General features: G+C 47.8%; 38 pseudogenes; all 38 read left to right on the forward strand.

Moving 5' to 3' along the window:
• The first annotated feature begins 819 nt into the window (after positions 1-819).
• Positions 820-938, forward strand: LOC143796781 (5S ribosomal RNA; annotated as a pseudogene).
• A 1,565-nt stretch (positions 939-2,503) lies between these two features.
• Positions 2,504-2,622, forward strand: LOC143800534 (5S ribosomal RNA; annotated as a pseudogene).
• Positions 2,623-3,060: 438 nt separating this feature from the next.
• Positions 3,061-3,179, forward strand: LOC143800565 (5S ribosomal RNA; annotated as a pseudogene).
• An 834-nt stretch (positions 3,180-4,013) lies between these two features.
• Positions 4,014-4,132, forward strand: LOC143800566 (5S ribosomal RNA; annotated as a pseudogene).
• A 439-nt stretch (positions 4,133-4,571) lies between these two features.
• On the forward strand, positions 4,572-4,690 carry LOC143800741 (5S ribosomal RNA; annotated as a pseudogene).
• Positions 4,691-6,456: 1,766 nt separating this feature from the next.
• LOC143799010 (5S ribosomal RNA) lies at positions 6,457-6,575 on the forward strand (annotated as a pseudogene).
• Positions 6,576-6,818: 243 nt separating this feature from the next.
• LOC143800569 (5S ribosomal RNA) lies at positions 6,819-6,937 on the forward strand (annotated as a pseudogene).
• Positions 6,938-7,014: 77 nt separating this feature from the next.
• Positions 7,015-7,133, forward strand: LOC143796897 (5S ribosomal RNA; annotated as a pseudogene).
• Positions 7,134-7,932: 799 nt separating this feature from the next.
• LOC143797952 (5S ribosomal RNA) lies at positions 7,933-8,051 on the forward strand (annotated as a pseudogene).
• Positions 8,052-8,491: 440 nt separating this feature from the next.
• LOC143798777 (5S ribosomal RNA) lies at positions 8,492-8,610 on the forward strand (annotated as a pseudogene).
• A 247-nt stretch (positions 8,611-8,857) lies between these two features.
• LOC143800335 (5S ribosomal RNA) lies at positions 8,858-8,976 on the forward strand (annotated as a pseudogene).
• A 77-nt stretch (positions 8,977-9,053) lies between these two features.
• LOC143800712 (5S ribosomal RNA) lies at positions 9,054-9,172 on the forward strand (annotated as a pseudogene).
• A 247-nt stretch (positions 9,173-9,419) lies between these two features.
• On the forward strand, positions 9,420-9,538 carry LOC143798499 (5S ribosomal RNA; annotated as a pseudogene).
• A 1,004-nt stretch (positions 9,539-10,542) lies between these two features.
• On the forward strand, positions 10,543-10,661 carry LOC143798625 (5S ribosomal RNA; annotated as a pseudogene).
• A 245-nt stretch (positions 10,662-10,906) lies between these two features.
• LOC143798793 (5S ribosomal RNA) lies at positions 10,907-11,025 on the forward strand (annotated as a pseudogene).
• Positions 11,026-11,102: 77 nt separating this feature from the next.
• Positions 11,103-11,221, forward strand: LOC143797014 (5S ribosomal RNA; annotated as a pseudogene).
• Positions 11,222-11,661: 440 nt separating this feature from the next.
• Positions 11,662-11,780, forward strand: LOC143800370 (5S ribosomal RNA; annotated as a pseudogene).
• A 247-nt stretch (positions 11,781-12,027) lies between these two features.
• On the forward strand, positions 12,028-12,146 carry LOC143798454 (5S ribosomal RNA; annotated as a pseudogene).
• A 683-nt stretch (positions 12,147-12,829) lies between these two features.
• Positions 12,830-12,948, forward strand: LOC143798767 (5S ribosomal RNA; annotated as a pseudogene).
• Positions 12,949-13,025: 77 nt separating this feature from the next.
• On the forward strand, positions 13,026-13,144 carry LOC143798729 (5S ribosomal RNA; annotated as a pseudogene).
• A 606-nt stretch (positions 13,145-13,750) lies between these two features.
• LOC143798603 (5S ribosomal RNA) lies at positions 13,751-13,869 on the forward strand (annotated as a pseudogene).
• Positions 13,870-13,946: 77 nt separating this feature from the next.
• On the forward strand, positions 13,947-14,065 carry LOC143797127 (5S ribosomal RNA; annotated as a pseudogene).
• A 606-nt stretch (positions 14,066-14,671) lies between these two features.
• LOC143798919 (5S ribosomal RNA) lies at positions 14,672-14,790 on the forward strand (annotated as a pseudogene).
• A 242-nt stretch (positions 14,791-15,032) lies between these two features.
• LOC143798489 (5S ribosomal RNA) lies at positions 15,033-15,151 on the forward strand (annotated as a pseudogene).
• A 77-nt stretch (positions 15,152-15,228) lies between these two features.
• LOC143800705 (5S ribosomal RNA) lies at positions 15,229-15,347 on the forward strand (annotated as a pseudogene).
• A 968-nt stretch (positions 15,348-16,315) lies between these two features.
• LOC143798744 (5S ribosomal RNA) lies at positions 16,316-16,434 on the forward strand (annotated as a pseudogene).
• A 78-nt stretch (positions 16,435-16,512) lies between these two features.
• LOC143798457 (5S ribosomal RNA) lies at positions 16,513-16,631 on the forward strand (annotated as a pseudogene).
• Positions 16,632-17,071: 440 nt separating this feature from the next.
• On the forward strand, positions 17,072-17,190 carry LOC143795396 (5S ribosomal RNA; annotated as a pseudogene).
• Positions 17,191-18,805: 1,615 nt separating this feature from the next.
• On the forward strand, positions 18,806-18,924 carry LOC143798768 (5S ribosomal RNA; annotated as a pseudogene).
• A 77-nt stretch (positions 18,925-19,001) lies between these two features.
• LOC143798730 (5S ribosomal RNA) lies at positions 19,002-19,120 on the forward strand (annotated as a pseudogene).
• Positions 19,121-19,965: 845 nt separating this feature from the next.
• On the forward strand, positions 19,966-20,084 carry LOC143798769 (5S ribosomal RNA; annotated as a pseudogene).
• A 77-nt stretch (positions 20,085-20,161) lies between these two features.
• On the forward strand, positions 20,162-20,280 carry LOC143798731 (5S ribosomal RNA; annotated as a pseudogene).
• Positions 20,281-20,888: 608 nt separating this feature from the next.
• On the forward strand, positions 20,889-21,007 carry LOC143798604 (5S ribosomal RNA; annotated as a pseudogene).
• Positions 21,008-21,084: 77 nt separating this feature from the next.
• LOC143797243 (5S ribosomal RNA) lies at positions 21,085-21,203 on the forward strand (annotated as a pseudogene).
• Positions 21,204-21,807: 604 nt separating this feature from the next.
• On the forward strand, positions 21,808-21,926 carry LOC143798920 (5S ribosomal RNA; annotated as a pseudogene).
• Positions 21,927-22,361: 435 nt separating this feature from the next.
• LOC143797361 (5S ribosomal RNA) lies at positions 22,362-22,480 on the forward strand (annotated as a pseudogene).
• A 969-nt stretch (positions 22,481-23,449) lies between these two features.
• LOC143798745 (5S ribosomal RNA) lies at positions 23,450-23,568 on the forward strand (annotated as a pseudogene).
• Positions 23,569-24,009: 441 nt separating this feature from the next.
• Positions 24,010-24,128, forward strand: LOC143799011 (5S ribosomal RNA; annotated as a pseudogene).
• The last annotated feature ends 70 nt before the right edge of the window (positions 24,129-24,198 follow it).

A 24,198-nucleotide genomic window follows, 5' to 3' on the forward strand; every position in this document is an offset into this window, starting at 1 on the left:
TCCCTGGTACCGTTGACTTGGTTTTTTCGTTTTGATCCAAGCTTTCCCTGACGATTGTATTCCTCTTGAAAAGAGCCGCACTGGTGTGAACAATCTGTCGTTGGCCACTCTAAGCTGAATGTGCCAGCTCTGGTCAGATCGCAAATACTAAGCAGCTTGAGGCTGGGCAAGTTTCTTTTTTTGGGGGGGGGGGTTTATCTAAGCTTTCCCTTACAATTTTATATCTCTTGAAAAGACCCGCTGTGGTGCTAGTTGTCCGTCGATGGCCACTCTAAGCTGAATGTGCCTGCCCTCGTCAGATTGTAAACGCTAAGCAGCTTGAGGCTGGGCAAGTACCGGCATGGGAGACTGGCTGGGAATCCCCGGTACCGTTGACTCGCTATTTTGTTTTTCTCAAAGCTTTCCCTTACGATTGTTTTCATCTTGAAAAGACTAGCAGACGTGAAAGCAATCGGTCAATGGCCACACTAAGCTGAATGTGCCTGCCCTCGTCAGATCGAAAATGCTAAGCAGCTTGAGGCTGGGCAAGTTTCTTTTTTTTTTTTTGGGGGGGGGGGTTTAATCAAAGCTTTCCCTTACAATTTTATATCTCTTGAAAAGATCCGCTGTGGTGCTAGCTGTCCGTCAATGGCCACTCTAAGCTGAATGTTCCTGCCCTCGTCACATCGCAAACGCTAAGCAGCTTGAGGCTGGGCAAGTACCGGCATGGGAGACTGGCTGGGAATCCCCGGTACCGTTGACTTGCTATTTTGTTTTTCTCAAAGCTTTCCCTTATGATTGTTTTCATCTTGAAAAGACTAGCAGACGCGAAAACAATAGGTCAATGGCCACACTAAGCTGAATGTGCCTGCCCTCGTCAGATCGCAAATGCTAAGCAGCTTGAGGCTAGGCAAGTACCAGCATGGGAGACTGGCTGGGAATCCCTGGTACCGTTGACTTGGTTTTTTCGTTTTGATCCAAGCTTTCCCTGACGATTGTATTCCTCTTGAAAAGAGCCGCACTGGTGTGAGCAATCTGTCATTGGCCACTCTAAGCTGAATGTGCCAGCTCTGGTCAGATCGCAAATGCTAAGCAGCTTGAGGCTGGGCAAGTTTTTTTTTTTTTTTGGGGGGGGGGTTTATCAAAGCTTTCCCTTACAATTTTATATCTCTTAAAAAGACCCGCTGTGGTGCTAGTTGTCCGTCAATGGCCACTCTAAGCTGAATGTGCCTGCCCTCGTCAGATTGTAAACGCTAAGCAGCTTGAGGCTGGGCAAGTACCGGCATGGGAGACTGGCTGGGAATCCCCGGTACCGTTGACTCGCTATTTTGTTTTTCTCAAAGCTTTCCCTTACGATTGTTTTCATCTTGAAAAGACTAGCAGACGTGAAAGCAATCGGTCAATGGCCACACTAAGCTGAATGTGCCTGCCCTCGTCAGATCAAAAATGCTAAGCAGCTTGAGGCTAGGCAAGTACCACCATTGGAGACTGGCTAGGAATCCCTGGTACCGTTGACTCGTTTTTTTCATTTTGATCCAAGCTTTCCCTGACGATTGTATTCCTCCTGAAAAGAGCCGCACTGGTGTGAACAATCTGTCATTGGCCACTCTAAGCTGAATGTGCCAGCTCTGGTCAGATCGCAAATGCTAAGCAGCTTGAGGCTGGGCAAGTTTCTTTTTTTTTTTTTGGGGGAGGGGGGTTAATCAAAGCTTTCCCTTACAATTTTATATCTCTTGAAAAGATCCGCTGTGGTGCTAGCTGTCTGTCAATGGCCACTCTAAGCTGAATGTTCCTGCCCTCGTCACATCGCAAACGCTAAGCAGCTTGAGGCTGGGCAAGTACCGGCATGGGAGACTGGCTGGGAATCCCCGGTACCGTTGACTTGCGATTTTGTTTTTCTCAAAGCTTTCCCTTATGATTGTTTTCATCTTGAAAAGACTAGCAGACGCGAAAACAATAGGTCAATGGCCACACTAAGCTCAATGTGCCTGCCCTCGTCAGATCGCAAATGCTAAGCAGCTTGAGGCTAGGCAAGTACCAGCATGGGAGACTGGCTGGGAATCCCTGGTACCGTTAACTTGGTTTTTTCGTTTTGATCCAAGCTTTCCCTGAAGATTGTATTCCTCTTGAAAAGAGCCGCACTGGTGTGAACAATCTGTCATTGGCCACTCTAAGCTGAATGTGCCAGCTCTGGTCAGATCGCAAATGCTAAGCAGCTTGAGGCTGGGCAAGTTTCTTTTTTTTTTTTTTTGGGGGGGGGGGGTTAATCAAAGCTTTCCCTTACAATTTTATATCTCTTGAAAAGACCCGCTGTGGTGCTAGCTGTCCGTCAATGGCCACTCTATGCTGAATGTGCCTGCCCTCGTCAGATCGCAAACGCTAAGCAGCTTGAGGCTGGGCAAGTACTGGCATGGGAGACTGGCTGGGAGTCCCTGGTACCGTTGACTTGCTATTTTGTTTTTCTCAAAGCTTTCCCTTATGATTGTTTTCATCTTGAAAAGACTAGCAGACGCAAAAGCAATCGGTCAATGGCCATACTAAGCTGAATGTGCTTGCCCTTGTCAGATCGCAAATGCTAAGCAGCTTGAAGCTAGGCAAGTACCAGCATGGGAGACTGGCTGGGAATCCCTGGTACCGTTGACTTGGTTTTTTCGTTTTGATCCAAGCTTTCCCTGACGATTGTATTCCTCTTGAAAAGAGCCGCACTGGTGTGAACAATCTGTCATTGGCCACTCTAAGCTGAATGTGCCAGCTCTGGTCAGATCGCAAATGCTAAGCAGCTTGAGGCTGGGCAAGTTTCTTTTTTTTGGGGGGGGGGGGTTTATCAAAGCTTTCCCTTACAATTTTATATCTCTTGAAAAGACCCGCTGTGGTGCTAGTTGTCCGTCAATGGCCACTCTAAGCTGAGTGTGGCTGCCCTCGTCAGATCGCAAACGCTAAGCAGCTTGAGGCTGGGCAAGTACCGGCATGGGAGCCTGGCTGGGATTCCCCGGTACCATTGACTTGCTATTTTGTTTTTCTCAAAGCTTTCCCTTACGATTGTTTTCATCTTGAAAAGACTAGCAGACGCAAAAGCAATCGGTCAATGGCCACACTAAGCTGAATGTGCCTGCCCTCATCAGATCGCAAATGCTAAGCAGCTTGAGGCTAGGCAAGCACCAGCATGGGAGACTGGCTGGGAATCCCTGGTACCGTTGACTTGGTTTTTTCGTTTTGAGCCAAGCTTTCCCTGACGATTGTATTCCTCTTGAAAAGAGCCGCACTGGTGTGAACAATCTGTCATTGGCCACTCTAAGCTGAATGTGCCTGCCCTCGTCAGATCGCAAACGCTAAGCAGCTTGAGGCTGGGCAAGTACCGGCATGGGAGACTGGCTGGGAATCCCCGGTACCATTGACTTGCTATTTTGTTTTTCTCAAAGCTTTCCCTTACGATTGTTTTCATCTTGAAAAGACTAGCAGCCTCGAAAGCAATCGGTCAAAGGTCACACTAAGCTAAATGTGCCTGCCCTCGTCAGATCGCAAATGTTATGCAGCTTGAGGCTAGGCAAGTACCAGCATGGGAGACTGGCTGGGAATCCCTGGTACCGTTGACTTGGTTTTTTCGTTTTGATCCAAGCTTTCCCTGACGATTGTATTCCTCTTGAAAAGAGCCGCACTGGTGTGAACAATCTGTCATTGGCCACTCTAAGCTGAATGTGCCAGCTCTGGTCAGATCGCAAATGCTAAGCAGCTTGAGGCTGGGCAAGTTTCTTTTTTTTTTTTGGGGGGGGGGGTCAATCAAAGCTTTCCCTTACAATTTTATATCTCTTGAAAAGACCCGCTGTGGTGCTAGTTGTCCGTCAATGGCCACTCTATGCTGAATGTGCCTGCCCTCGTCAGATCGCAAACGCTAAGCAGCTTGAGGCTGGGCAAGTACTGGCATGGGAGACTGGCTGGGAGTCCCTGGTACCGTTGACTTGCTATTTTGTTTTTCTCAAAGCTTTCCCTTATGATTGTTTTCATCTTGAAAAGACTAGCAGACGCAAAAGCAATCGGTCAATGGCCACACTAAGCTGAATGTGCCTGCCCTCGTCAGATCGCAAATGCTAAGCAGCTTGAAGCTAGGCAAGTACCAGCATGGGAGACTGGCTGGGAATCCCTGGTACCGTTGACTTGGTTTTTTCGTTTTGATCCAAGCTTTCCCTGACGATTGTATTCCTCTTGAAAAGAGCCGCACTGGTGTGAACAATCTGTAATTGGCCACTCTAAGCTGAATGTGCCAGCTCTGGTTAGATCGCAAATGCTAAGCAGCTTGAGGCTGGGCAAGTTTCTTTTTTTTTTTGGGGGGGGGTTTAATCAAAGCTTTCCCTTACAATTTTATATCTCTTGAAATGACCCGCTGTGGTGCTAGCTGTCCGTCAATGGCCACTTTAAGCTGAATGTGCCTGCCCTCGTCAGATCGCAAATGCTAAGCAGCTTGAGGCTGGGCAAGTACCGGCATGGGAGACTGGCTGGGAATCCCCGGTACCGTTGACTTGTTATTTTGTTTTTCTCAAAGCTTTCCCTTACGATTGTTTTCATCTTGAAAAGACTAGCAGACGCGAAAGCAATTGGTCAATGGCCACACTAAGCTGAATGTGCCTGCCCTCGTCAGATCACAAATGCTAAGCAGCTTGAGGCTAGGCAAGTACCAGCATGGAAGACTGGCTGGGAATCCCTAGTACCGTTGACTTGGTTTTTTCGTTTTGATCCAAGCTTTCCCTGACGATTGTATTCCTCTTGAAAAGAGCCGCACTGGTGTGAGCAATCTGTCATTGGCCACTCTAAGCTGAATGTGCCAGCTCTGGTCAGATCGCAAATACTAAGCAGCTTGAGGCTGGGCAAGTTTCTTTTTTTTTGGGGGGGGTTTATCTAAGCTTTCCCTTACAATTTTATATCTCTTGAAAAGACCCGCTGTGGTGCTAGTTGTCCATCGATGGCCACTCTAAGCTGAATGTTCCTGCCCTCGTCACATCGCAAACGCTAAGCAGCTTGAGGCTGGGCAAGTACCGGCATGGGAGACTGGCTGGGAATCCCCGATACCGTTGACTTGCTATTTTGTTTTTCTCAAAGCTTTCCCTTATGATTGTTTTCATCTTGAAAAGACTAGCAGACGCGAAAACAATTGGTCAATGGCCACACTAAGCTGAATGTGCCTTCCCTCGTCAGATCGCAAATGCTAAGCAGCTTGAGGCTAGGCAAGTACCAGCATGGGAGACTGGCTGGGAATCCCTGGTACCGTTGACTTGGTTTTTTCGTTTTGATCCAAGCTTTCCCTGATGATTGTATTCCTCTTGAAAAGAGCCGCACTGGTGTGCACAATCTGTCATTGGCCACTCTAAGCTGAATGTGCCTGCCCTCGTCAGATCGCTAAACGCTAAGCAGCTTGAGGCTGGGCAAGTACCGGCATGGGAGACTGGCTGGGAATCCCCGGTACCATTGACTTGCTATTTTGTTTTTCTCAAAGCTTTCCCTTACGATTGTTTTCATCTTGAAAAGACTAGCAGACGCGAAAGCAATCGGTCAATGGCCACACTAAGCTAAATGTGCCTGCCCTCGTCAGATCGCAAATGCTATGCAGCTTGAGGCTAGGCAAGTACCAGCATGGGAGACTGGCTGGGAATCCCTGGTACCGTTGACTTGGTTTTTTCGTTTTGATCCAAGCTTTCCCTGACGATTGTATTCCTCTTGAAAAGAGCCGCACTGGTGTGAACAACCAGTCATTGGCCACTCTAAGCTGAATGTGCCAGCTCTGGTCAGATCGCAAATGCTAAGTAGCTTGAGGCTGGGCAAGTTTCTTTTTTTTTTTTTTTTTTTTTTTTTGGGGGGGGGGGGGGTTAATCAAAGCTTTCCCTTACAATTTTATATCTCTTGAAAAGACCCACTGTGGTGCTAGTTGTCCGTCAATGGCCACTCTATGCTGAATGTGCCTTCCCTCGTCAGATCGCAAACGCTAAGCAGCTTGAGGCTGGGCAAGTACTGGCATGGGAGACTGGCTGGGAGTCCCTGGTACCGTTGACTTGCTATTTTGTTTTTCTCAAAGCTTTCCCTTATGATTGTTTTCATCTTGAAAAGACTAGCAGACGCAAAAGCAATTGGTCAATGGCCACACTAAGCTGAATGTGCCTCCCCTCGTCAGATCGCAAATGCTAAGCAGCTTGAAGCTAGGCAAGTACCAGCATGGGAGACTGGCTGGGAATCCCTGGTACCGTTGACTTGGTTTTTTCGTTTTGATCCAAGCTTTCCCTGACGATTGTATACCTCTTGAAAAGAGCCGCACTGGTGTAAACAATCTGTCATTGGCCACTCTAAGCTGAATGTGCCAGCTCTGGTCAGATCGCAAATGCTAAGCAGCTTGAGGCTGGGCAAGTTTCTTTTTTTTTTTTGGGGGGGGGTTATCAAAGCTTTCCCTTACAATTTTATATCTCTTGAAAAGATCCGCTGTGGTGCTAGTTGTCCGTCAATGGCCACTCTAAGCTGAATGTGCCTGCCCTCGTCAGATCGCAAACGCTAAGCAGCTTGAGGCTGGGCAAGTACCGGCATGGGAGACTGGCTGGGAATCCCCGGTACCGTTGACTTGCTATTTTGTTTTTCTCAAAGCTTTCCCTTACGATTGTTTTCATCTTGAAAAGACTAGCAGACGCGAAAGCAATCGGTCGATGGCCACACTAAGCTGAATGTGCCTGCCCTCGTCAGGTCGCAAATGCTAAGCAGCTTGAGGCTGGGCAAGTTTTTTTTTTTTTTTTGGGGGGGGGGTTTATCAAAGCTTTCCCTTACAATTTTATATCTCTTGAAAAGACCCGCTGTGGTGCTAGTTGTCCGTCAATGGCCACTCTAAGCTGAATGTGCCTGCCCTTGTCAGGTCGCAAACGCTAAGCAGCTTGAGGCTGGGCAAGTACCGGCATGGGAGACTGGCTGGGAATTCCCGGTACCATTGACTTGCTATTTTGTTTTTCTCAAAGCTTTCCCTTACGATTGTTTTCATCTTGAAAAGACTAGCAGACGCGAAAGCAATCGGTCAATGGCCACACTAAGCTGAATGTGCCTGCCCTCGTCAGATCGCAAATGCTAAGCAGCTTGAGGCTAGGCAAGTACCAGCATGGGAGACTGGCTGGGAATCCCTGGTACCGTTGACTTTATTTTTTCGTTTTGATCCAAGCTTTCCCTGACGATTGTATTCCTCTTGAAAAAAGCCGCACTGGTGTGAACAATCTGTCATTGGCCACTCTAAGCTGAATGTGCCAGCTCTGGTCAGATCGCAAATGCTAAGCAGCTTGAGGCTGGGCAAGTTTCTTTTTTTTTTTGGGGGGGGGGGTTTATCAAAGCTTTCCCTTACAATTTTATATCTCTTGAAAAGACCCGCTGTGGTGCTAGTTGTCCGTCAATGGCCACTCTAAGCTGAATGTGCCTGCCCTTGTCAGATCGCAAACGTTAAGCAGCTTGAGGCTGGGCAAGTACCGGCATGGGAGCCTGGCTGGGAATCCCCGGTACCGTTGACTTGCTATTTTGTTTTTCTCAAAGCTTTCCCTTACGATTGTTTTCATCTTGAAAAGACTAGCAGACGCGAAAGCAATCGGTCAATGGCCACACTAAGCTGAATGTGCCTACCCTCGTCAGATTGCAAATGCTAAGCAGCTTGAGGCTAGGCAAGTACCAGCATGGGAGACTGGCTGGGAATACCTGGTACAGTTGACTTGGTTTTTTCGTTTTGATCCAAGCTTTCCCTGACGATTGTATTCCTCTTGAAAAGAGCCGCACTGGTGTGAATAATCTGTCATTGGCCACTCTAAGCTGAATGTGCCAGCTCTGGTCAGATCGCAAATGCTAAGCAGCTTGAGGCTGGGCAAGTTTTTTTTTTTTTGGGGGGGGGTTTATCAAAGCTTTCCCTTACAATTTTATATCTCTTGAAAAGACCCGCTGTGGTGCTAGTTGTCCGTCAATGGCCACTCTAAGCTGAATGTGCCTGCCCTCGTCAGGTCGCAAACGCTAAGCAGCTTGAGGCTGGGCAAGTACCGGCATGGGAGACTGGCTGGGAATACCCGGTACCGTTGACTTGCTACTTTGTTTTTCTCAAAGCTTTCCCTTACGATTGTTTTCATCTTGAAAAGACTAGCAGACGCAAAAGCAATCAGTCAATGGCCACACTAAGCTGAATGTGCCTGCCCTCGTCAGATCGCAAATGCTAAGCAGCTTGAGGCTAGGCAAGTACCAGCATGGGAGACTGGCTGGGAATCCCTGGTAACCCTGACTTAGTTTTTTCGTTTTGATCCAAGCTTTCCCTGACGATTGTATTCCTCTTGAAAAGAGCCGCACTGATGTGAACAATCTGTCATTGGTCACTCTAAGCTGAATGTGCCAGCTCTGGTCAGATCGCAAATGCTAAGCAGCTTGAGGCTGGGCAAGTTTTCTTTTTTTTTTGGGGGGGGGGGTTTATCAAAGCTTTCACTTACAATTTTATATCTCTTGAAAAGACCCGCTGTGGTGCTAGTTGTCTGTCAATGGCCACTCTAAGCTGAATGTGCCTGCCCTCGTCAGATCACAAACGCTAAGCAGCTTGAGGCTAGGCAAGTACCAGCATGGGAGACTGGCTGGGAATCCCTGGTGCCGTTGACTTGGTTTTTTCGTTTTGATCCAAGCTTTCCCTGACGATTCTATTCCTCTTGAAAAGAGCCGCACTGGTGTGAACAATCTGTCATTGGCCACTCTAAGCTGAATGTGCCAACTCCGGTCAGATCGCAAATGCTAAGCAGCTTGAGGCTGGGAAAGTTTCTTTTTTTTTTTTTTGGGGGGGGGGTTTTATCAAAGCTTTCCCTTACAATTTAATATCTCTTGAAAAGACCCGCTGTGGTGCTAGTTGTCCGTCAATGGTCACTCTAAGCTGAATGTGCCTGCCCTCGTCAGATCGCAAACGCTAAGCAGTTTGAGGCTGGGCAAGTACCGGCATGGGAGACTGGCTGGGAATCCCCGGTACCGTTGACTTGCTATTTTGTTTTTCTCAAAGCTTTCCCTTACGATTGAATTCATCTTGAAAAGACTAGCAGACGCGAAAGCAATCGGTCAATGGCCACACTAAGCTGAATGTGCCTGCCCTCGTCAGATCGCAAATGCTAAGCAGCTTGAGGCTAGGCAAGTACCAGCACGGGAGACTGGCTGGGAATCCCTGGTATCGTTGACTTGGTTTTTTCGTTTTGATCCAAGCTTTCCCTGACGATTGTATTCCTCTTGAAAAGAGCCGCACTGGTGGGAATAATCTGTCATTGGCCACTCTAAGCTGAATGTGCCAGCTCTGGTCAGATCGCAAATGCTAAGCAGCTTGAGGCTGGGCAAGTTTCTTTTTTTTTTTTTTGGGGGGGGGGGTTTATCAACGCTTTCCCTTACAATTTTATATCTCTTGAAAAGACCCGCTGTGGTGCTAGTTGTCCGTCAATGGCCACTCTAAGCTGAATGTACCTGCCCTCGTCAGATCGCAAACGCTAAGCAGCTTGAGGCTGGGCAAGTACCGGCATGGGAGACTGGCTGGGAATCCCCGGTACCGTTGACTTGCTGTTTTGTTTTTCTCAAAGCTTTCCCTTACGATTGTTTTCATCTTGAAAAGACTAGCAGACGCGAAATCAATCGGTCAATGGCCACACTAAGCTAAATGTGCCTGCCCTCGTCAGATCGCAAATGCTAAGCAGCTTGAGGCTAGGCAAGTACCAGCATTGGAGACTGGCTGGGAATCCATGGTACCATTGACTTGGTTTCTTCGTTTTGATCCAAGCTTTCCCTGACGATTGTATTCCTCTTGAAAAGAGCCGCACTGGTGTGAACAATCTGTCATTGGCCACTCTAAGCTGAATGTGCCAGCTCTGGTCAGATCGCAAATGCTAAGCAGCTTGACCCTGGGCAAGTTTCTATTTTTTTTTTTTGGGGGGGAGGTTTATCAAAGCTTTCCGTTACAATTTTATATCTCTTGAAAAGACCCGCTGTGGTGCTAGTTGTCTGTCAATGGCCACTCTAAGCTGAATGTGCCTGCCCTCGTCAGATCGCAAAAGTCTAAGCACCTTGAGGCTAGGCAAGTACCAGCATGGGAGACTGGCTGGGAATCCCTGGTACCGTTGACTTAGTTTTTTCGTTTTGATCCAAGCTTTCCCTGACGATTGTATTCCTCTTGAAAAGAGCCGCACTGGTGTGAACAATCTGTCATTGGCCACTCTAAGCTGAATGTGCCAGCTCTGGTCAGATCGCAAATGCTAAGCAGCTTGAGGCTGGGCAAGTTTCTTTTTTTTTTTGGGGGGGAGGGGTTTTATCAAAGCTTTCCCTTACAATTTTATATCTCTTGAAAAGACCCGCTGTGTTGCTAGTTGTCCGTCAATGGCCACTCTAATCTGAATGTGCCTGCCCTCGTCAGATCGCAAACGCTAAGCAGCTTGAGGCTGGGCGAGTACCGGCATGGGAGACTGGCTGGGAATCCCCGGTACCGTTGACTTGCTATTTTGTGTTTCTCAAAGCTTTCCCTTACGATTGTTTTCATCTTGAAAAGACTAGCAGACGCAAAAGCAATCGGTCAATGGCCACACTAAGCTGAATGTGCCTGCCCTCGTCAGATCGCAAATGCTAAGCAGCTTGAGGCTAGGCAAGTACCAGCATGGGAGACTGGCTGGGAATCCCTGGTGCTGTTGACTTGGTTTTTTCGTTTTGATCCAAGCTTTCCCTGATGATTGTATTCCTCTTGAAAAAAGCCGCACTGGTGTAAACAATCTGTCATTGGCCACTCTAAGCTGAATGTGCCAGCTCTGGTCAGATCGCAAATGCTAAGCAGCTTGAGGCTGGGCAAGTTTCTTTTTTTTTTGGGGGGGGGGGGGTTTATCAAAGCTTTCCCTTACAATTTTATATCTCTTGAAAAGACCCGCTGTGGTGCTAGTTGTCCGTCAATGGCTACTCTAAGCTGAATGTGCCTGCCCTCATCAGATCGCAAACGCTAAGCAGCTTGAGGCTGGGCAAGTACCGGCATGGGAGACTGGCTGGGAATCCCTGGTACCGTTGACTTGCTATTTTGTTTTTCTCAAAGCTTTCCCTTACGATTGTTTTCATCTTGAAAAGACTAGCAGACGCAAAAGCAATCGGTCAATGGCCACACTAAGCTGAATGTGCCTGCCCTCGTCAGATCGCAAATGCTAAGCAGCTTGAGGCTAGGCAAGTACCAGCATGGGAGACTGGCTGGGAATCCCTGGTACCGTTGACTTGGTTTTTTCGTTTTGATCCAAGCTTTCCCTGACGATTGTATTCCTCTTGAAAAGAGCCGCACTGGTGTGAACAATCTGTCATTGGCCACTCTAAGCTGAATGTGCCAGCTCTGGTCAGATCGCAAATGCTAAGCAGCTTGAGGCTGGGCAAGTTTCTTTTTTTTTTTGGGGGGGGTGTTTTATCAAAGCTTTCCTTTACAATTTTATATCTCTTGAAAAGACCCGCTGTGGTGCTAGTTGTCCATCAATGGCCACTCTAAGCTGAATGTGCCTGCCCTCTTCAGATCGCAAACGCTAAGCAGCTTGAGGCTGGGCAAGTACTGGCATGGGAGACTGGCTGGGAATCCGCGGTACCGTTGACTTGCTATTTTGTTTTTCTCAAAGCTTTCCCTTACGATTGTTTTCATCTTGAAAAGACTAGCAGACGCGAAAGCAATCGGTCAATGGCCACACTAAGCTGAATGTGCCTGCCCTCGTCAGATCGCAAATGCTAAGCAGCTTGAGGCTAGGCAAATACCAGCATGGGAGACTGGCTGGGAATCCCTGGTACCGTTGACTTGGTTTTTTCGTTTTGATCCAAGCTTTCCCTGACGATTGTATTCCTCTTGAAAAGAGCCGCACTGGTGTGAACCATCTGTCATTGGCCACTCTAAGCTGAATGTGCCAGCTCTGGTCAGATCGCAAATGCTAAGCAGCTTGAGGCTGGGCAAGTTTCTTTTTTTTTTTTTTGGGGGGGGGGGTTTATCAAAGCTTTCCCTTACAATTTTATATCTCTTGAAAAGACCCGCTGTGGTGCTAGTTGTCCGTCAATGGCCACTCTAAGCTGAATGTACCTGCCCTCGTCAGATCGCAAACGCTAAGCAGCTTGAGGCTGGGCAAGTACCGGCATGGGAGACTGGCTGGGAATCCCCAGTACTGTTGACTTGCTATTTTGTTTTTCTCAAAGCTTTCCCTTACGATTGTTTTCATCTTGAAAAGACTAGCAGACGCGAAAGCAATCGGTCAATGGCCACACTAAGCTGAATGTGCCTGCCCTTGTCAGATCGCAAATGCTAAGCAGCTTGAGGCTAGGCAAGTACCAGCATGGGAGACTGGCTTGGAATCCCTGGTACCGTTGACTTGGTTTTTTCATTTTGATCCAAGCTTTCCCTGACGATTGTATTCCTCTTGAAAAGAGCCGCACTGGTGTGAATAATCTGTCATTGGCCACTCTAAGCTGAATGTGCCAGCTCTGGTCAGATTGCAAATGCTAAGCAGCTTGAGGCTGGGCAAGTCTCTTTTTTTTTTTTTTTGGGGGGGTGGGTAAGCTTTCCCTTACAATTTTATATCTCTTGAAAAGACCCGATGTTGTGCTAGTTGTCCGTCAATGGCCACTCTAAGCTGAATGTGCCTGCCCTTGTTAGATCGCAAATGCTAAGCAGCTTGAGGCTAGGCAAGTACCAGCATTCACTCTAAGCTGAATGTGCCAGCTCTGGTCAGATCGCAAATGCTAAGCAGCTTGAGGCTGGGCAAGTTTCTTTTTTTTTTTTTTTGGGGGGGGGGTTTATCAAAGCTTTCCCTTACAATTTTATATCTCTTGAAAAGACCCGCTGTGGTGCTAGTTGTCCGTCAATGGCCACTCTAAGCTGAATGTGCCTGCCCTCGTCAGATCGCAAACGCTAAGCAGCTTGAGGCTGGGCAAGTACCGGCATGGGAGACTGGCTGGGAATCCCCAGTACTGTTGACTTGCTATTTTGTTTTTCTCAAAGCTTTCCCTTACGATTGTTTTCATCTTGAAAAGACTAGCAGATGCGAAAGCAATCGGTCAATGGCCACACTAAGCTGAATGTGCCTGCCCTCGTCAGATCGCAAATGCTAAGCAGCTTGAGGCTAGGCAAGTACCAGCATGGGAGACTGGCTTGGAATCCCTGGTACCGTTGACTTGGTTTTTTCATTTTGATCCAAGCTTTCCCTGACGATTGTATTCCTCTTGAAAAGAGCCGCACTGGTGTGAATAATCTGTCATTGGCCACTCTAAGCTGAATGTGCCAGCTCTGGTCAGATCGCAAATGCTAAGCAGCTTGAGGCTGGGCAAGTTTCTTTTTTTTTTTTTTTTGGGGGGGTGGGTAAGCTTTCCCTTACAATTTTATATCTCTTGAAAAGACCCGCTGTTGTGCTAGTTGTCCGTCAATGGCCACTCTAAGCTGAATGTGCCTGCCCTTGTTAGATCGCAAATGCTAAGCAGCTTGAGGCTAGGCAAGTACCAGCATGGGATACTGGCTGGGAATCCCTGGTACCGTTGACTTGGTTTTTTCGTTTTGATCCAAGCTTTCCCTGACGATTGTATTCCTCTTGAAAAGAGCCGCACTGGTGTGAACAATCTGTCATTGGCCACTCTAAGCTGAATGTGCCAGCTCTGGTCAGATCGCAAATGCTAAGCAGCTTGAGGCTGGGCAAGTTTCTTTTTTTTTTTTGGGGGGGGGGTTTATCAAAGCTTTCCCTTACAATTTTATATCTCTTGAAAAGACCCGCTGCGGTGCTAGTTGTCCGTCAATGGCCACTCTAAGCTGAATGTGCCTGCCCTCGTCAGATCGCAAACGTTAAGCAGCTTGAGGCTGGGCAAGTACCGGCATGGGAGACTGGCTGGGAATCCCCGGTACCGTTGACTTGCTATTTTGTTTTTCTCAAAGCTTTCCCTTACGATTGTTTTCATCTTGAAAAGACTAGCAGACGCAAAAGCAATTGGTCAATGGCCACACTAAGCTGAATGTGCCTGCCCTCGTCAGATCGCAAATGCTAAGCAGCTTGAGGCTAGGCAAGTACCAGCATGGGAGACTGGCTGGGAATCCCTGGTACCGTTGACTTGGTTTTTTTGTTTTGATCCAAGCTTTCCCTGACGATTGTATTCCTCTTGAAAAGAGCCGCACTGGTGTGAACAATCTGTCATTGGCCACTCTAAGCTGAATGTGCCAGCTCTGGTCAGATCGCAAATGCTAAGCAGCTTGAGGCTGGGCAAGTTTCTTTTTTTTTTTTGGGGGGGGGGGGTTTATCAAAGCTTTCCCTTACAATTTTATATCTCTTGAAAAGACCCGCTGTGGTGCTAGTTGTCCGTCAATGGCCACTCTAAGCTGAATGTGCCTGCCCTCGTCAGATCGCAAACGCTAAGCAGCTTGAGGCTGGGCAAGTTTCTTTTTTTTTTGGGGGGGGGGGTTTATCAAAGCTTTCCCTTACAATTTTATATCTCTTGAAAAGACCCAATGTGGTTCTAGTTGTCAGTGAATGGCCACTCTAAGCTGAATGTTCCTGCCCTCGTCAGATCGCAAACGCTAAGCAGCTTGAGGCTGGCAAGTACCGGCATGGGAGACTGGCTGGGAATCCCCGATACTGTTGACTTGCTATTTTGTTTTTCTCAAAGCTTTCCCTTACGATTGTTTTCATCTTGAAAAGACTAGCAGACGAGAAAGCAATCGGTCAATGGCCACACTAAGCAGAATGTGCCTGCCCTCGTCAGATCGCAAATGCTAAGCAGCTTGAGGCTAGGCAAGTACCAGCATGGGAGACTGGCTGGGAATCCCTGGTACCGTTGACTTGGTTTTTTCGTTTTGATCCAAGCTTTCCCTGACGATTGTATTCCTCTTGAAAAGAGCCGCACTGGTGTGAACAATCTGTCATTGGCCACTCTAAGCTGAATGTGTCAGATCGCAAATGCTAAGCAGCTTGAGGCTGGGCAAGTTTCTTTTTTTTTTTTTTTTTTTGAGGGGGGGGGGTTATCAAAGCTTTCCCTTACAATTTTATATCTCTTGAAAAGACCCGCTGTGGTGCTAGTTGTCCGTCAATGGCCACTCTAAGCTGAATGTGCCTGCCCTCGTCAGATCGCAAACGCTAAGCAGCTTTAGGCTGGGCAAGTACCGGCATGGGAGACTGGCTGGGAATCCCCGGTACCGTTGACTTGCTATTTTGTTTTTCTCAAAGCTTTCCCTTACGATTGTTTTCATCTTGAAAAGACTAGCAGACGCAAAAGCAATCGGTCAATGGCCACACTAAGCTGAATGTGCCTACCCTCGTCAGATCGCAAATGCTAAGCAGCTTGAGGCTAGGCAAGTACCAGCATGGGAGACTGGCTGGGAATCCCTGGTACCGTTGACTTGGTTTTTTCGTTTTGATCCAAGCTGTCCCTGACGATTGTATTCCTCTTGAAAAGAGCCGCACTGGTGTGAACAATCTGTCATTGGCCACTCTAAGCTGAATGTGCCAGCTCTGGTCAGATCGCAAATGCTAAGCAGCTTGAGGCTGGGCAAGTTTCTTTTTTTTTTTGGGGGGGGGGATTATCAAAGCTTTCCCTTACAATTTTATATCTCTTGAAAAGACCCGCTGTGGTGCTAGTCGTCCGTCAATGGCCACTCTAAGCTGAATGTGCGTGCCCTTGTCAGATCGCAAATGCTAAGCAGCTTGAGGCTAGGCAAGTACCAGCATGGTAGACTGGCTGGGAATCCCTGGTACCGTTGACTTGGTTTTTTCGTTTTGATCCAAGCTTTCCCTGACGATTGTATTCCTCTTGAAAAGAGCCGCACTGGTGTGAGCAATTTGTCATTGGCCACTCTAAGCTGAATGTGCCAGCTCTGGTCAGATCGCAAATGCTAAGCAGCTTGAGGCTGGGCAAGTTTCTTTTTTTTGGGGGGGGGGTTTATCACAGCTTTCCCTTACAATTTTATATCTCTTGAAAAGACCCGCTGTGGTGCTAGTTGTCCGTCAATGGCCACTCTAAGCTGAATGTGCCTGCCCTTGTCAGATCGCAAATGCTAAGCAGCTTGAGGCTAGGCAAGTACCAGCATGGGAGACAGGCTGGGAATCCCTGGTACCGGTGACTTGGTTTTTTCGTTTTGATCCAAGCTTTCCCTGACGATTGTATTCCTCTTGAAAAGAGCCGCACTGGTGTGAACAATCTGTCATTGGCCACTCTAAGCTGAATGTGCCAGCTCTGGTCAGATCGCAAATGCTAAGCAGCTTGAGGCTGGGCAAGTTTCTTTTTTTTTTTTTGGAAGGGGGGGGTTTATCAAAGCTTTCCCTTACAATTTTATATCTCTTGAAAACACCCGCTGTGGTGCTAGTTGTCCGTCAATGGCCACTCTAAGCTGAATGTGCCTGCCCTCGTCAGATCGCAAACGCTAAGCAGCTTGAGGCTGGGCAAGTACTGGCATGGGAGACTGGCTGGGAATCCCCGGTACCGTTGACTTGCTTTTTTTTTTCTTCTCAAAGCTTTCCCTTACGATTGTTTTCATCTTGAAAAGACTAGCAGACGCGAAAGCAATCGGTCAATGGTCACACTATGCTGAATGTGCCTGCCCTCGTCAGATCGCAAATGCTAAGCAGCTTGAGGCTAGGCAAGTACCAGCATGGGAGACTGGCTGGGAATCCCTGGTACCGTTGACTTGGTTTTTTCGTTTTGATCCAAGCTTTCCCTGACGATTGTATTCCTCTTGAAAAGAGCCGCACTGGTGTGAACAATCTGTCATTGGCCACTCTATGCTGAATGTGCCAGCTCTGGTCAGATCGCAAATGCTAAGCAGCTTGAGGCTGGGCAAGTCTCTTTTTTTTTTTGGGGGGGGGTGTTTTATCAAAGCTTTCCCTTACAATTTTATATCTCTTGAAAAGACCCGCTGTGGTGCTAGCTGTCCGTCAATGGCCACTCTAAGCTGAATGTGCCTGCCCTCGTCAGATCGCAAACGCTAAGCAGCTTGAGGCTGGGCAAGTACAGGCATGGAAGACTGGCTGGGAATCCCCGGTACCGTTGACTTGCTATTTGTTTTTCTCAAAGCTTTCCCTTACGATTGTTTTCATCTTGAAAAGACTAGCAGACGCGAAAGCAATCGGTCAATGGCCACACTAAGCTGAATGTGCCTGCCCACATCAGATCGCAAATGCTAAGCAGCTTGAGGCTAGGCAAGTACCAGCATGGGAGACTGGCTGGGAATCCCTGGTACCGTTGACTTTGTTTTTTCGTTTTGATCCAAGCTTTCCCTGACAATTGTATTCCTCTTGAAAAGAGCCGCACTGGTGTGAACAATCTGTCATTGGCCACTCTAAGCTGAATGTGCCAGCTCTGGTCAGATCGCAAATGCTAAGCAGCTTGAGGCTGGGCAAGTTTCTTTTTTTTTTTTGGGGGGGGGGGTGTTTTATCAAAGCTTTCCTTTACAATTTTATATCTCTTGAAAAGACCCGCTGTGGTGCTAGTTGTCCATCAATGGCCACTCTAAGCTGAATGTGCCTGCCCTCTTCAGATCGCAAACGCTAAGCAGCTTGAGGCTGGGCAAGTACTGGCATGGGAGACTGGCTGGGAATCCGCGGTACCGTTGACTTGCTATTTTGTTTTTCTCAAAGCTTTCCCTTACGATTGTTTTCATCTTGAAAAGACTAGCAGACGCGAAAGCAATCGGTCAATGGCCACACTAAGCTGAATGTGCCTGCCCTCGTCAGATCGCAAATGCTAAGCAGCTTGAGGCTAGGCAAATACCAGCATGGGAGACTGGCTGGGAATCCCTGGTACCCTTGACTTGGTTTTTTCGTTTTGATCCAAGCTTTCCCTGACGATTGTATTCCTCTTGAAAAGAGCCGCACTGGTGTGAACCATCTGTCATTGGCCACTCTAAGCTGAATGTGCCAGCTCTGGTCAGATCGCAAATGCTAAGCAGCTTGAGGCTGGGCAAGTTTCTTTTTTTTTTTTTTTTTTTTGGGGGGGGGGGGGTTTATCAAAGCTTTCCCTTACAATTTTATATCTCTTGAAAAGACCCGCTGTGGTGCTAGTTGTCCGTCAATGGCCACTCTAAGCTGAATGTGCCTGCCCTCGTCAGATCGCAAACGCTAAGCAGCTTGAGGCTGGGCAAGTACCGGCATGGGAGACTGGCTGGGACTCCCCAGTACTGTTGACTTGCTATTTTGTTTTTCTCAAAGCTTTCCCTTACGATTGTTTTCATCTTGAAAAGACTAGCAGACGCGAAAGCAATCGGTCAATGGCCACACTAAGCTGAATGTGCCTGCCCTCGTCAGATCACAAATGCTAAGCAGCTTGAGGCTAGGCAAGTACCAGCATGGGAGACTGGCTTGGAATCCCTGGTACCGTTGACTTGGTTTTTTCATTTTGATCCAAGCTTTCCCTGACGATTGTATTCCTCTTGAAAAGAGCCGCACTGGTGTGAATAATCTGTCATTGGCCACTCTAAGCTGAATGTGCCAGCTCTGGTCAGATCGCAAATGCTAAGCAGCTTGAGGCTGGGCAAGTTTCTTTTTTTTTGGGGGGGGTGGGTAAGCTTTCCCTTACAATTTTATATCTCTTGAAAAGACCCGCTGTTGTGCTAGTTGTCCGTCAATGGCCACTCTAAGCTGAATGTGCCTGCCCTTGTTAGATCGCAAATGCTAAGCAGCTTGAGGCTAGGCAAGTACCAGCATTCACTCTAAGCTGAATGTGCCAGCTCTGGTCAGATCGCAAATGCTAAGCAGCTTGAGGCTGGGCAAGTTTCTTTTTTTTTTTTTGGGGGGGGGGGGTTTATCAAAGCTTTCCCTTACAATTTTATATCTCTTGAAAAGACCCGCTGTGGTGCTAGTTGTCCGTCAATGGCCACTCTAAGCTGAATGTGCCTGCCCTCGTCAGATCGCAAACGCTAAGCAGCTTGAGGCTGGGCAAGTACCGGCATGGGAGACTGGCTGGGAATCCCCAGTACTGTTGACTTGCTATTTTGTTTTTCTCAAAGCTTTCCCTTACGATTGTTTTCATCTTGAAAAGACTAGCAGACGCAAAAGCAATCGGTCAATGGCCACACTAAGCTGAATGTGCCTGCCCTCGTCAGATCGCAAATGCTAAGCAGCTTGAGGCTAGGCAAGTACCAGCATGGGAGACTGGCTTGGAATCCCTGGTACCGTTGACTTGGTTTTTTTCATTTTGATCCAAGCTTTCCCTGACGATTGTATTCCTCTTGAAAAGAGCCGCACTGGTGTGAATAATCTGTCATTGGCCACTCTAAGCTGAATGTGCCAGCTCTGGTCAGATCGCAAATGCTAAGCAGCTTGAGGCTGGGCAAGTTTCTTTTTTTTTTTTTTTTGGGGGGGTGGGTAAGCTTTCCCTTACAATTTTATATCTCTTGAAAAGACCCGCTGTTGTGCTAGTTGTCCGTCAATGGCCACTCTAAGCTGAATGTGCCTGCCCTTGTTAGATCGCAAATGCTAAGCAGCTTGAGGCTAGGCAAGTACCAGCATGGGATACTGGCTGGGAATCCCTGGTACCGTTGACTTGGTTTTTTCGTTTTGATCCAAGCTTTCCCTGACGATTGTATTCCTCTTGAAAAGAGCCGCACTGGTGTGAACAATCTGTCATTGGCCACTCTAAGCTGAATGTGCCAGCTCTGGTCAGATCGCAAATGCTAAGCAGCTTGAGGCTGGGCAAGTTTCTTTTTTTTTGGGGGGGGTGGGTAAGCTTTCCCTTACAATTTTATATCTCTTGAAAAGACCCGCTGTTGTGCTAGTTGTCCGTCAATGGCCACTCTAAGCTGAATGTGCCTGCCCTTGTTAGATCGCAAATGCTAAGCAGCTTGAGGCTAGGCAAGTACCAGCATTCACTGTAAGCTGAATGTGCCAGCTCTGGTCAGATCGCAAATGCTAAGCAGCTTGAGGCTGGGCAAGTTTCTTTTTTTTTTTTTTGGGGGGGGGGGTTTATCAAAGCTTTCCCTTACAATTTTATATCTCTTGAAAAGACCCGCTGTGGTGCTAGTTGTCCGTCAATGGCCACTCTAAGCTGAATGTGCCTGCCCTCGTCAGATCGCAAACGCTAAGCAGCTTGAGGCTGGGCAAGTACCGGCATGGGAGACTGGCTGGGAATCCCCAGTACTGTTGACTTGCTATTTTGTTTTTCTAAAAGCTTTCCCTTACGATTGTTTTCATCTTGAAAAGACTAGCAGACGCGAAAGCAATCGGTCAATGGCCACACTAAGCTGAATGTGCCTGCCCTCGTCAGATCGCAAATGCTAAGCAGCTTGAGGCTAGGCAAGTACCAGCATGGGAGACTGGCTTGGAATCCCTGGTACCGTTGACTTGGTTTTTTTCATTTTGATCCAAGCTTTCCCTGACGATTGTATTCCTCTTGAAAAGAGCCGCACTGGTGTGAATAATCTGTCATTGGCCACTCTAAGCTGAATGTGCCAGCTCTGGTCAGATCGCAAATGCTAAGCAGCTTGAGGCTGGGCAAGTTTCTTTTTTTTTTTTTTTTGGGGGGGTGGGTAAGCTTTCCCTTACAATTTTATATCTCTTGAAAAGACCCGCTGTTGTGCTAGTTGTCCGTCAATGGCCACTCTAAGCTGAATGTGCCTGCCCTTGTTAGATCGCAAATGCTAAGCAGCTTGAGGCTAGGCAAGTACCAGCATGGGATACTGGCTGGGAATCCCTGGTACCGTTGACTTGGTTTTTTCGTTTTGATCCAAGCTTTCCCTGACGATTGTATTCCTCTTGAAAAGAGCCGCACTGGTGTGAACAATCTGTCATTGGCCACTCTAAGCTGAATGTGCCAGCTCTGGTCAGATCGCAAATGCTAAGCAGCTTGAGGCTGGGCAAGTTTCTTTTTTTTTTTGGGGGGGGGGGGTTTATCAAAGCTTTCCCTTACAATTTTATATCTCTTGAAAAGACCCGCTGCGGTGCTAGTTGTCCGTCAATGGCCACTCTAAGCTGAATGTGCCTGCCCTCGTCAGATCGCAAACGTTAAGCAGCTTGAGGCTGGGCAAGTACCGGCATGGGAGACTGGCTGGGAATCCCCGGTACCGTTGACTTGCTATTTTGTTTTTCTCAAAGCTTTCCCTTACGATTGTTTTCATCTTGAAAAGACTAGCAGACGCAAAAGCAATTGGTCAATGGCCACACTAAGCTGAATGTGCCTGCCCTCGTCAGATCGCAAATGCTAAGCAGCTTGAGGCTAGGCAAGTACCAGCATGGGAGACTGGCTGGGAATCCCTGGTACCGTTGACTTGGTTTTTTTGTTTTGATCCAAGCTTTCCCTGACGATTGTATTCCTCTTGAAAAGAGCCGCACTGGTGTGAACAATCTGTCATTGGCCACTCTAAGCTGAATGTGCCAGCTCTGGTCAGATCGCAAATGCTAAGCAGCTTGAGGCTGGGCAAGTTTCTTTTTTTTTTTGGGGGGGGGGGGTTTATCAAAGCTTTCCCTTACAATTTTATATCTCTTGAAAAGACCCGCTGTGGTGCTAGTTGTCCGTCAATGGCCACTCTAAGCTGAATGTGCCTGCCCTCGTCAGATCGCAAACGCTAAGCAGCTTGAGGCTGGGCAAGTTTCTTTTTTTTGGGGGGGGGGGGTTTATCAAAGCTTTCCCTTACAATTTTATATCTCTTGAAAAGACCCAATGTGGTTCTAGTTGTCAGTGAATGGCCACTCTAAGCTGAATGTTCCTGCCCTCGTCAGATCGCAAACGCTAAGCAGCTTGAGGCTGGCAAGTACCGGCATGGGAGACTGGCTGGGAATCCCCGATACTGTTGACTTGCTATTTTGTTTTTCTCAAAGCTTTCCCTTACGATTGTTTTCATCTTGAAAAGACTAGCAGACGAGAAAGCAATCGGTCAATGGCCACACTAAGCAGAATGTGCCTGCCCTCGTCAGATCGCAAATGCTAAGCAGCTTGAGGCTAGGCAAGTACCAGCATGGGAGACTGGCTGGGAATCCCTGGTACCGTTGACTTGGTTTTTTCGTTTTGATCCAAGCTTTCCCTGACGATTGTATTCCTCTTGAAAAGAGCCGCACTGGTGTGAACAATCTGTCATTGGCCACTCTAAGCTGAATGTGTCAGATCGCAAATGCTAAGCAGCTTGAGGCTGGGCAAGTTTCTTTTTTTTTTTTTTTGAGGGGGGGGGGGTTATCAAAGCTTTCCCTTACAATTTTATATCTCTTGAAAAGACCCGCTGTGGTGCTAGTTGTCCGTCAATGGCCACTCTAAGCTGAATGTGCCTGCCCTCGACAGATCGCAAACGCTAAGCAGCTTGAGGCTGGGCAAGTACCGGCATGGGAGACTGGCTGGGAATCCCCGGTACCGTTGACTTGCTATTTTGTTTTTCTCAAAGCTTTCCCTTACGATTGTTTTCATCTTGAAAAGACTAGCAGACGCAAAAGCAATCGGTCAATGGCCACACTAAGCTGAATGTGCCTGCCCTCGTCAGATCGCAAATGCTAAGCAGCTTGAGGCTAGGCAAGTACCAGCATGGGAGACTGGCTGGGAATCCCTGGTACCGTTGACTTGGTTTTTTCGTTTTGATCCAAGCTGTCCCTGACGATTGTATTCCTCTTGAAAAGAGCCGCACTGGTGTGAACAATCTGTCATTGGCCACTCTAAGCTGAATGTGCCAGCTCTGGTCAGATCGCAAATGCTAAGCAGCTTGAGGCTGGGCAAGTTTCTTTTTTTTTTGGGGGGGGGGGGGGTTATCAAAGCTTTCCCTTACAATTTTATATCTCTTGAAAAGACCCGCTGTGGTGCTAGTCGTCCGTCAATGGCCACTCTAAGCTGAATGTGCCTGCCCTTGTCAGATCGCAAATGCTAAGCAGCTTGAGGCTAGGCAAGTACCAGCATGGTAGACTGGCTGGGAATCCCTGGTACCGTTGACTTGGTTTTTTCGTTTTGATCCAAGCTTTCCCTGACGATTGTATTCCTCTTGAAAAGAGCCGCACTGGTGTGAGCAATTTGTCATTGGCCACTCTAAGCTGAATGTGCCAGCTCTGGTCAGATCGCAAATGCTAAGCAGCTTGAGGCTGGGCAAGTTTCTTTTTTTTGGGGGGGGGTTTATCACAGCTTTCCCTTACAATTTTATATCTCTTGAAAAGACCCGCTGTGGTGCTAGTTGTCCGTCAATGGCCACTCTAAGCTGAATGTGCCTGCCCTTGTCAGATCGCAAATGCTAAGCAGCTTGAGGCTAGGCAAGTACCAGCATGGGAGACAGGCTGGGAATCCCTGGTACCGTTGACTTGGTTTTTTCGTTTTGATCCAAGCTTTCCCTGACGATTGTATTCCTCTTGAAAAGAGCCGCGCTGGTGTGAACAATCTGTCATTGGCCACTCTAAGCTGAATGTGCCAGCTCTGGTCAGATCGCAAATGCTAAGCAGCTTGAGGCTGGGCAAGTTTCTTTTTTTTTTTTTGGAAGGGGGGGGTTTATCAAAGCTTTCCCTTACAATTTTATATCTCTTGAAAACACCCGCTGTGGTGCTAGTTGTCCGTCAATGGCCACTCTAAGCTGAATGTGCCTGCCCTCGTCAGATCGCAAACGCTAAGCAGCTTGAGGCTGGGCAAGTACTGGCATGGGAGACTGGCTGGGAATCCCCGGTACCGTTGACTTGCTTTTTTTTTTTTTCTCAAAGCTTTCCCTTACGATTGTTTTCATCTTGAAAAGACTAGCAGACGCGAAAGCAATCGGTCAATGACCACACTAAGCTGAATGTGCCTGACCTCGTCAGATCACAAATGCTAAGCAGCTTGAGGCTAGGCAAGTACCAGCATGGAAGACTGGCTGGGAATCCCTGGTACCGTTGACTTGGTTTTTTCGTTTTGATCCAAGCTTTCCCTGACGATTGGATTCCTCTTGAAAAGAGCCGCACTGGTGTGAACAATCTGTCATTGGCCACTCTAAGCTGAATGTGCCAGCTCTGGTCAGATCGCAAATGCTAAGCAGCTTGAGGCTGGGCAAGTTTCTTTTTTTTTTTTTGGGGGGGGTTTTATCAAAGCTTTCCCTTACAATTTTATATCTCTTGAAAAGACCCGCTGTGGTGCTAGTTGTCAGTCAATGGCCACTCTAAGCTGAATGTGCCTGCCCTCGTCAGATCGCAAACGCTAAGCAGCTTGAGGCTGGGCAAGTACCGGCATGGGAGACTGGCTGGGAATCCCCGGTACCGTTGACTTGCTATTTTGTTTTTCTCAAAGCTTTCCCTTACGATTGTTTTCATCTTGAAAAGACTAGCAGACGCGAAA

This window comes from Ranitomeya variabilis, chromosome 1 (genome assembly GCF_051348905.1).
Source record: "Ranitomeya variabilis isolate aRanVar5 chromosome 1, aRanVar5.hap1, whole genome shotgun sequence".
In the NCBI taxonomy this organism is placed as follows: domain Eukaryota; kingdom Metazoa; phylum Chordata; class Amphibia; order Anura; family Dendrobatidae; genus Ranitomeya; species Ranitomeya variabilis.